The 7,416-nt window shown below is 41.0% G+C and overlaps 1 non-coding gene across 1 annotated transcript; it reads right to left on the bottom strand.

The window, feature by feature from the left end:
- Positions 1-2,641: 2,641 nt before the first annotated feature.
- Positions 2,642-2,779, bottom strand: LOC114811488. Its single transcript, XR_003759186.1, has one exon. It is a non-coding gene; the product is annotated as a small nucleolar RNA SNORA7 (small nucleolar RNA).
- Between the last annotated feature and the right edge of the window lie 4,637 nt (positions 2,780-7,416).

The following is a 7,416-nucleotide window of genomic DNA, read 5'->3' as shown; positions in this document are numbered from 1 at the left end:
CCATTTTACAGAAGAGGAAATTGAGGCTCATGGAAGTTATGACTTCCCCAAGCTCACCCAGCAGGCATATGTTGTAGTGAGATTAGAGCCCAGGGCTTCTGACCCCAGGACTGTCTTTTTCCACTAGGCCAAGCAGCCAGCCTCTTTAGGATATATATATATATATATATATATACCATATATATATATATACATACATACTCAATTATGTATGCAGGCATATATATATATATATATTCATTTATGTATGTAGATACATAGTCATTAATTATTATTGATTAAAAAGGATTTCCTAACTATTTATCTATTTTCATTTTTATCATTTGAATATGTGCTTCTGCTCTTTTGGCTGCTGTATGTTTGCAATTTGGGGCAGCAGTGTGGCCTAATGGAAATAATGTGGGACTGGTATAGTATAAAGGATCATTTATTGGATCTGATTTGTATACTATCTTATCAATTTTTCCACTTTGAAGATCACTTCAGATATTTAGCACACTGCCCTTTTTGGATTCAGGAGAGTAAAAAGTAGATTGGGAACACATTGTGAACCCCTCCAGGGACAAGGTCCATGTCTAATTTTTACCTATGTACTCTTTCCCAGTGCTTTTACAGTGCTCTGCACACAGTAAGCACTTAAAAAATACTATTACTACTACTTACAATTCCTGGAGCAAGACAGTGTGCTTGCCACCTGGACAGTTGGATGTAGGAAGGTGAGGCAGCACATCAGCATGGCCTAGTGGAAATCAGGTAATCAATTAATAGTATTTATTGAGCACTTACTCTGTGCAGAGCACTGTACTAAGCTCTTGGGAGAGTACAGTACAACAGAATTAGCAGACAAATTCCCTGTCCAAGATGAGTTTACAGCCTAGAGGGTGACAGACATTCACATGAATAAATAAGTAATTTATAATAAATAATTTAAAATAGGCTTGGGAGTCAGAGTAGGAATATTGTCTACTAACTAACTCTATTGTACTTTTCCAAGCTCTTGATTGAATAGTTAGAGCTTTGTGCCATCAGCAGTAGGAAAGCTGTCTTGAAATGGGAAAGCAGAGAGCAATCTGAGGTGAAGTATAAAGGTAAAGGACTTGGTTCTTAAAAAAACAAATTCAGTAGAAACAGCATGGCACTGTGGGAAAAGCGCGGGCCTGGGAGTCAGAGGACCTGGGTTCTAATTCTGGCCCTACCAACTGATTGCTGTATGACCTTGGGCAAGTCACTTAACTTTTCTGTGCCCATTTCCTCAACTGTAAATTGGGGATTAAATACCTGTACTTCCCCCTAGTTCTCCCCCCTACTTAGACTGTGAACCCCACACAGGACAGGGACTGTGTCTAACCTAATTAACTTGTACCTACCCCAGCACTTAGAACAGTGCTTGACAAAGAGTAAGTGCTTAACACATACTGTGTAAAAAACAGTCAACTTTCAAATACCCGGGCTATTGCAGGACAGAAATAATATCCATAAATTAAAACCATAGAATTTGTTCCAACTTCAATTTAGCAAATAGTTTCAGGCTCCTCCCTGAACAAATTTTATATTGGAAGATTTGAGTAATAGCTAAATTAGCACATTTAGATTCTTATTTTCCCTTTAGTCAAATCCACCCTTTCCTCTCCAGCCAAACTGCTATCATGCTGAGTCAAGCACTTATCCTTGTTATGGACAGGGAACATTTCTGCTTATTCTGTTGTATTGTACTCTCCCAAATGCTTAGTACAGTGTTCTGCATATAGTAAGTGCTCAATAAATATTGTTTGATTAATTGATTGATCCCACCTTGATTATGTACATCAACCTCCTTGCTGATCTTCCTGCCTCCTGTATCTCCCCAATCCAGGTCATACTTCACTCTGGGGCCTGGACCATTTTTCTACAAAATCATTCAGTCCATGTTTCCCCACTCCTCAAGAACTGCCAGTGGTTGTCCCTCCACCTCTGCATCAAACAGAAACTCCTTACCCTTGGCTTCAGAGCACTCAATCATCTTGTCTCCTCCTACCTCTCCTTTCTGATTTCCTAATGCAACTAGCTCACATACCTGGCTCTTCTAGCAGCAACCTTCACACTGTAACTTGATCTCATCTACCTTGCCGCCAACCCCTCTTCCATGTCCAGCCTCTGGCCTGAAACTCACCTTCATATCCAACAGACGATCACTCGCCCTACCTGCAAATTCTTCTTAAAAGCATATCTCTTCCAAGAGGTCTTCCTTAACTAAGTCCTCATTTCCTCTACTCCTATTCCCTTCTGCATTGCCCTTGAACTTGGATTTGTACCCTTTCTTCACCCCACCTTCAACCCAACAGCACTTAGGTGCATATCTGTAATCCATTTATATTATTGTTTGTTTCTCCCCTCAGACTTTAAGCTCCTTGTGAGAAGGAAGCATGCTTAGTCTTTTCCTGTCTTATGCTGTTGAGTTGTCTCCGACCCTTAATGTTGCCATGGACACATCTCTCCCAGAACACTCCACCTCCATCTGCATATATTCTGGTAGTGTGTCCATAGAGTTTTCTTGGTAAAAATATGGAAGTGGTTTACTATTACCTCCTTCTTGCTCAGTAAAAATGAGTCTCCGCCCTTGACTCTCTCCCATGACACTGCTGCCCAGCACAGGTAGGTTTTGACTTGTAGCAGATTTTCTTCCACTCGCTAGCCACTGCCCAAGTTAGGAATGGAATGAGTATGCCTCTGCTTGACTCTTCCTCCCATATCCAAGACTGGAAGAGTACTGGAAACTCTCCAGGTGTGATCCTGAAAGGGGAAGAAAGATGCCTACCAACTCTATTATACTTATTCTCCCAAGCACTTAGTATAGTGCTTTGCACACAGTAAGCACTCATTGATTGAGGTATTGCTAGAGAATGAATTGACTTTTCATTCATTCATTCATTCTTTCAATCATACTTATTGAGAGCTTACTGTATTCAGTCACTGCACTAAGCTCTTGGAAAGTACAAATCAGCAATAAAGAGGGACATTAAAACAAGCAAACAGGCATCAATATAATAAAAAAATTATATATATATATTTACACATAAGTGCTGTGGGACGGGAGGTAGAGCAAAGGGAGCGAGTCGAGGTGACGTGGAAAGGAGGGAGAGCTGAGGTAAAGTGGAGCTTAGTCTGGGAAGGCCTCTTGGAGGAGGTGAGCTTTCAGTAGGCTTTGAAGGGGGGGAAGAGTGATTGTTTGGCGGATTTGAGGAGGGAGGGCATTCCAGGCCAGAGGTAGGCCATGGGCCAGGGGTCGATGGCAGGACAGGCGAGATTGAGGCAACAGAGGAGCAGAGTGAGCGGGCTAAGATGTAGAAGGAGACAAGAGGTGATGTAAGAAGGGGCAAAGTGATGGAAAGCTTTGAAGCCAGTAGTGAGGAGATTTTTTTTGACTTAAAGGTAGGCAGCAGGAGGAAGGAGAAACACATGGCCAGAAACTCCACATACTGGCTAGCCAGTACCAGTACACTTAATGACTGAAACTTTCAGGTGAGAGAGGTTTTTTTCCCCCTCTTGGAAATATTCCAGGTACTTCATGTCAATTCTGTTCTAAAACTGTCCAGCTAACCGCACAATAGACATTAGCATTTTACTTTTGGAAAGCCACTAAGTAAAAGCCAGAAATCATTTAGATTCAAATATTGAGACCATGACATATTGTCTTAATTCAGAGGATAAGCCAATTGGCCAATAACAAAAAGGAATCATAAGATGACCATTATAAGAGATGTGGGCACAATACACATCAATTAAATCATAAGGTCCTGGGCAGGAACTATATCTATTGCTTTTATTAAATAATAATTGGTATTAGTCAAGTGCTTACTATTTACCAAGCCTTGTACTGAGCAGTGGGGTCAATACAAGAGAATCAGGCCAGACAATCCCTAACCCACATAGGGCTCACAGTCTAAGTGGAAAAAAAAGTATTAAATTGTCATTTAACAGATGAGGAAACTGAGGCACTGAGAAATGAATTGATTTGCCCAAGGTCAAATGGCCTAATGGGGATTAGAACTCATGTCCTCTGCCTCCCAGGCCTGTGCTCTTTTGACTAGGCTTCACTGTTTCTTGAATGCTACCCAGCACTTGGTAGAGTTCTCTGAACACACTGGAGTTCAACAAACACCAATGAATGAATGTCTCTACTTATAGTCCAGTGGGTGGTCCTTAGAAGTTAACCCCTTGTTGATTTAGGTTCCTCAGAAGTGGAGGGAAGACCAACAGGAAAAAGTCCCAAGCTCTAGCCACAATTCAATTAATCAATCACCTTCACTGAGGGCATACCGTGTGCCAAACATTGTACTAAACACTTGGGGGAATACAATACAACTGAGTTAATAGACATATTCCCTGTTCCCTGTTTAGAATTTACAGTCTCGAGGGAGAGACAGACAATAGAAAAAGATGTTTATATTCATAAGTGCGGTGGGGCAGAGGGTGAGGTGAAAAATGCTTCCTAGTGCATAGATGGCTCAGAAGGGAGATGAAGTTGGGGAGAAGAGGGCTTAATTGGGGAAAGCCGCCAGATCTGGGATGAACTGAAGCTTTGAATTTAGTGGTTTTTCTGTTCACCAAGGCTAGGAAGGGGTGAAGGAAGGGGATCAAAGTGCTTGCCTGCACCACTGTATGTTGAACAGCTCTGAATGTGGCTTTTTAAATGTTATTTGTTAAGCACTTACAATGTGCCAGTCACTGCTCTAAGGTCTGGGGTAGATACAAGCTAATCAGGATGAACACAGTCCCACATGGGCTCACAGTCTTAATCCCCATTTTATAGCTAAGATAACTGAGGCATAGGGAAGTTAATCGACTTTCCCAAGGTCACAGAGCACACAAGAGATGGAGTCGGAATTAGAACCTAGGTCTTCCCGTTTTCCAGCCCCGTTCTCTATTCACTAAGCCATGCTGCTTCTCTGATATATTGATATGTTTCTATTGATGCTTAATCAATATTTATTAACTGCTCATCGTGTACAGAGTGCTGTACTAGGAGTTTGAGAGGGAACAATTCAATTTAATTCACCAGAGTTGGTAGACAGGTTCCCTACCCACAAGGAGTTTATAAGCTGTTTATGGGCACAGATTGATTTAATTCAATTACTTATTTGTTGTATACTCCTAAAGGACTAGGACAGTCCTTCACCCATTGTAGGTGCTCAATAAATGGTTTGAGTGATAATGAGGAAGTAGAGTGGAATGATGCTGTTGCCACTTATCTCAAAGACCATTAAAACAAGGAAGGTCCGGATATGAGGACCTGAGCAGATGTGAGTGAGAGCACGGAAGTCAGGGTTAATGTCACTGCCCATATATTGCTAGGGATGTGGTTTGTATCTGTTACATTGATGTGATTTCTTTTGAAAGACTTGGAACAACAGATGAATAGAAAAGTAACACTATGCTGGATCCTCCTAGGGTCCTTAAACTGTGGTTACGTTTTCCCTGAGGATTTTTCATCCATGAATCCTCTTCCTTTATCTTTGTAATTTTGCTGACCAGGCAGTTTGAAATATTTTCTTGGCAATTCCGTTTAAAGTTTAATTGCATTAAAGTGGCTTTGCCTTATCTTGTCTTGGACCTTAAAAATATTACTTTCTTGTTTCAGGCTTGAGAGAGAGGGGAATAAAATGAATGACTTCTCTTCATCTTCAACACATCATTATTTTGAACAACTGAGGACCAGAGAAACTATATATAGAGAGGAATTTTAGCCTTAAATCAACCTTATGTCAAGGAGTATTACCAGCTAAAACACTGTGTGCATATGAATATAGGTCTATTATCTCCCTGCTGGCCACCACGCATAAATGATGTGCCAGAAAACAGGCCCCTGAAAACAATCGGTCTTAGTTTCTCCTTGATTTAAGCATATCATTAGGTGATTCAACGATCTATGGCCTCAGGGATACAAATACAATGTCAGCCTTAAAAACTGAAAGCTTACCTTTTCAAGAGGCATAAAACTATGCACCAAATGTTCTATCTGTCCAAATGCCTAAAAATTAGCATCAATTCAGCAGATACACCTTCAGAAATTTGAGATGAGACAGGCCAACTTATTTATTCTTGTGGCTAACAGAGGGGAATGTAAGCAAAGTGGCATTCTGGTCTTCCAGTGCCTCCCGGGTCTTTCCTTCCCATCTTGGTTTACTCTGTCCCTCATTTCCAGGGTTTGTTATCAATTCCAGGGTTTAGTCCACTGTGTTCTGAGGAGGGAGAAAATGGGCTCTGTCCAGACATGCTTTTTGTTAGAGTAAGACTGTCACTGGGTTGGCGTTGATGTTTTCACTCTGTACTTCTGGTCTTCCTTAATTCAGTACTCTATGGAAAGGACTTTTTTTTTGTTATGATTGCCCTCTGAGGTGCATGCTAAATGTAAGTTATGGCTCCCATAAGCTGGCAGCTCAGAGAAAGCCTTACAAAATACACTAGAACTTCTATTTGCTGGGGAAAATAGAGCTGCAATTTTTTTTGGTTTGCTTCTCTTTTTGCACCAATAAATATGTGAGTGTGTGGGTTTTAGATTTTTTTAAAGGAATTAAGTGCTTAGTATGTGCCAGGTATTGTTCTAAGCACTTGGGTAGACATAAGATAATCGGATTGGACACAGTTTCCTGTTTCACATAGTGCTCACAGTCTAAATTCCCCATTTTACGATGAGATAACTGAGGCCCAGAGAAGCGAAGTGTGACCGAGGTCCCAGAGCAGACAAATGGCTGGGCTGGGAGTGGAACCCAGTTCCTTTGATCCCCAGTCCCATGCTGCTTCACAAGCTTGTGTGGGTAGAGATTGTGTCTACCAACTCTATTGCATTGTATTGTGCTCTCCCAAACATTTACTACAGTGCTCCACACACAGGACACATTCAATAATACCATAGATTGACTTATTGGTGGAGATTCTGGGTAAAGGACAGAACCGTTTCAAGAACCTTTTGCTTTGGCAAGTTATTTTGCTTCAGGATCTGCATCCCTTCCCTCAATTCTGAGGACATATTTGGGGCCATATTTCAAATTCTCATTAAATAAACAATATTCTGTATTTTCTGGGGACAATTTCTTGAGAAAATTACGATGGAAATTCCATCCCTAAGACTTATATGAAACTCTTCCCATGGCCTCTATGAGAGCAAGTCCAGGGACGCTTGGAGTATTTTCAGATAAAGATCAAAGAAAATGATCTATTTTACTTCCTGCAAAATCAATGGTGCTTCCCTAAATGGAAGACTGCCCATTTCTATAAACACTGATTCAATAAATTTGATGCTGTACTCAGGGGAGTGGGAGAATTCACATACTAGGTCATGTGCAATTAAAAATGACAATGAAAGACCACAGTCCTGGTCACACTGTGCACACACAATGTCTGCACCTTGTTATACTGTCATCATCATCATCACCAAAC

Source organism: Ornithorhynchus anatinus, chromosome 4, assembly GCF_004115215.2.
Source record: "Ornithorhynchus anatinus isolate Pmale09 chromosome 4, mOrnAna1.pri.v4, whole genome shotgun sequence".
Classification (NCBI taxonomy): Eukaryota; Metazoa; Chordata; class Mammalia; order Monotremata; family Ornithorhynchidae; genus Ornithorhynchus; species Ornithorhynchus anatinus.
Note: the sequence above shows the minus strand (reverse complement) of the source record. Positions and strands in the feature narration are given on the sequence as shown.